Genomic DNA, 3,427 nt, shown 5'->3' on the forward strand with positions numbered 1-3,427 from the left:
ATCCACAACATAAACAGTCTTCCAAGTATCCTGAAAAACCTACAGCCAGGAGAAGATAAAATAGATGAATGGGACCATCTTCTTTTTTCCCCCCCAACAAACAGCAATTATTTATTGAGCGCCTACTATGTGCCAGGCACTGTTCTACAACTCCCTCAAGGAGAAGAGAAAAAAAAAAAAAAAAGATAGAGGCAGAAATGCAAATTCTGAGGGAGAGGAAAGGGGAAGTTGAGTAAGAAGGCTGAGGGAGCTGAGAAGCCCGAGGAGATATGACACTCTGCCTTAATCCTCCTCTTCAGCCTCCTCATCGAAGTCTTCCTCCTCTTCTGCGGTGGCATCATCTTGGTACTGTTGGTACTCAGAAACGAGGTCATTCATGTTGCTCTCAGCCTCGGTGAACTCCATCTCATCCATACCCTCACCGGTGTACCAGTGGAGGAAGGCCTTCCAACGGAACATGGTGGTGAACTGCTCCAAGATGTGCTTGAAGAGCTCCTGGATGGCAGTGCTGTTGCCAATGAAGGCGACTGCCATCTTGAGACCACGGGGCGGGATGACACAGACAGCGGTCTTGACATTGTTGGGGATCCATTCCACAAAGTAGGTGCTATTCTTATTCTGTACGTTAAGCATCTGCTCATCCACCTCCTTCATGGACATCTGTCCTCGGAAGACAACAGCCACAGTGAGGTAGCGGCCGTGGCGGGGGTCACAAGCAGCCATCATGTTCTTGGCATCAAAGACTTGCTGGGTGAGCTCAGGCACAGTAAGGTCCCGGTACTGCTGACTACCACGGCTGGTTAGTGGGGCATGAAGAAGTGGAGACGTGGGAACAGCACCATGTTGACGGCCAGCTTGTGGAGGTCAGCATTGAGCTGGCCAGGGAAGCGGAGGCAGATGGTGACGTCGCTCATGGTGGCTGAGACAAGGTGGTTGAGGTCTCCATAGGTTGGTGTGGTCAGCTTGAGGGTATGGAAGCCCTTAGAGGGCTTCATTATCGATGCAGTAGGTCTCATCGGTGTTCTCTACCAACTGGTGGACAGAGAGGGTGGCACTGTAGGGCTCAACCAGGACAAACCTGTTTGTTCTTCTAGCAGTCCATGGTATATTCAGCACTCTTCTCCAGCACCACACCTCAAAGGCATCAATTCTCATTCTATCATCCCTAGTCACTGTCCAACTCTCTGATGCATAGCATGTAATTGTGAAGCCAATATCCCGGATCAATACGTCTTTTAATTTCCTGGCTCTTGGTGCCAAGACTGTTGATTGTGAAGCCAAGCAAACGAAACCTGTTAACAATCTCAATGTCTTGACCATCTATCATGATGCTTCCAATTGACCCAGTGGTGAGAATCTTTGTTTTCTTGATGTTGAGCTTCAATCTGTATTGAAGGCTGCAGTCCTTGTCCCTCTGCAGCAAATGCTTGGGGTCCTTCTCAGTTTGAGAAGGCATTTGCATAATGCATGTTGTTGATTAGTCTTCTTCCAATCTTGATGCCACATTTCTCCTCATTGAGCCCAGTCTCCTGGATAATCTGTTACACATATAAATTGAAAAGAGGATACATCCTTGGCTCACAACTCTTCCCAATGTTGAACCATGCAATATTTCCTTGTTCTGTTTGATGACTGCCTCCTGGTTCAAGTATAGATTTCACATAATCACAGTCAAGTGTTCTAGGGTTCCCATTCTTCTCATAGTCATCCACAGCGTGTTGTTATCTACACAGTCAAATGCCATTGCATAGTCGATGAAACAGAGATAGACATTCTTCTAGTACTCTTTGCTTTCAGCCAAGATCCATCTGACATTAGCTATAATATCCCTAGTGCCACGGCCCCTTCTATAACTAGCCTGCAATTTAGGCAGTTCTCTGTTGATGTGCTGTTCCATTCATTTTTGGATAATCTTCAATATAATCTTGCTTGCATGGATATCAATTATATACAAGAAGAAGAGTGAACACCATATAGAATAGACCCCAAAATAAAAACGTCAAGGCATATCATAGTCAAATTTTCCAAAACCAAAGATCAGAGAATTCTGAAGGCAGCTAGAAAGTAACAAAGAGTGATCTATAATGAAAAGCAAATAAGATTAAGTGTTAATTTCTCAGCAGAAACCTTGTGAGCAAGAAGACAGTGGAATGACATATTCAAACACTTAAAGAACACAACATTCAACCAAGAATAGTGTACACATCAAAACTGTCTGTCAAATATGATGGAGAAATAAAAATATTATCAGAAAAGCAGAACCCAAGGGAGTTTGTAAAACAAGGCTAGTATTGCAGGAAATACTGAGGAAAAGTCTAAGTTCTTACAGAGATACCACAGAAAGCAGACTGGAGTAAAGTAATCAGCAGCAACACTGAAAAGAACTCAACAAAATGATAGCAATAAAATCTTGCCTCTCAATAATTACACTGAATGCGAGTGGTTTAAATGCACCAGTGAATAGAAAAAGAGTAGCATATTGGATAAAACCCCAAACCCCATTATTATGCTGTCTACAAGAGGCACACTTAAAAAGTGAAGATAAAGAAAGACTAAAAATAAAAGGGTGAGAATAAATATACCAAGCAAGTGGCAACCAGAAAAAAAACAAAACAAACAAACAAACAAAAATCCAAAACCAACAGTGGTAGTAATATTAATCTCTGATAAAATAGATTTCAATGCAAAAACTATCACAAAGGACAAGGAATATCACTATATAATGCTTAAAGAGGCAATTGAACAAGGGGACATAACTACAATAGATGGCTATGTACCAAATGATAGAATTGCAAATATGCAAAGCAAATGTTAACAGAACTGAAAAAAAGTAGACAACACCATAATAGTAGTGGGAGACTTCAATAAACAACTCTGAAGAAAAGATTGAACTACCAGAGAGAAATTCAACAAAGATACTGAAGAATTAAATCACACAGTAAACCAATTCAATTTCATAGGTATATACAGGCTAATGCACCACCCAAAAAAGCGCAGTATACATTCTTCATCAATGTGCATGGAACATTTTCCAGAACAGATCATATTTTTGGTCACAATGTAAGCATCAATAAATTAAAAAGATAATCCAAAGCATCTTCTCAGACCACAATGTTAAAAAATTACATATTAATAACAAAAGGATAAAAGAAGAACCATACATTCGAAAGCTGAACAACATTTTACTTGAACATGAACAAATAAATAAATTAATAAATAAATAAATAGAACAAATAAAAAACGAAATAAAGAAGTCTCTTGAAACAAATTACAATGAAAACACAGCTTATCCAAATCTTTGGGAAACAGAAAAGTAGTAATGTTAGAGGTTAATTTATAGCAATAAGCAAACCTGTCAAAAAGGAAGAAAAAATGATAATTGATTTTTTAACCCAACATTTCCAAAAAGTTGAAAAAAAGAACAGAG

General features: G+C 40.0%; 1 pseudogene; it reads right to left on the reverse strand.

The window, feature by feature from the left end:
- Positions 1-282: 282 nt before the first annotated feature.
- LOC102843531 overlaps positions 283-3,427 on the reverse strand; it is an 85,449-nt pseudogene continuing 82,304 nt past the window's right edge.

The sequence above is a fragment of the Elephantulus edwardii genome, unplaced genomic scaffold, assembly GCF_000299155.1.
Source record: "Elephantulus edwardii isolate Elephantulus edwardi_28Jun2011 unplaced genomic scaffold, EleEdw1.0 scaffold00417, whole genome shotgun sequence".
Taxonomy (NCBI): domain Eukaryota; kingdom Metazoa; phylum Chordata; class Mammalia; order Macroscelidea; family Macroscelididae; genus Elephantulus; species Elephantulus edwardii.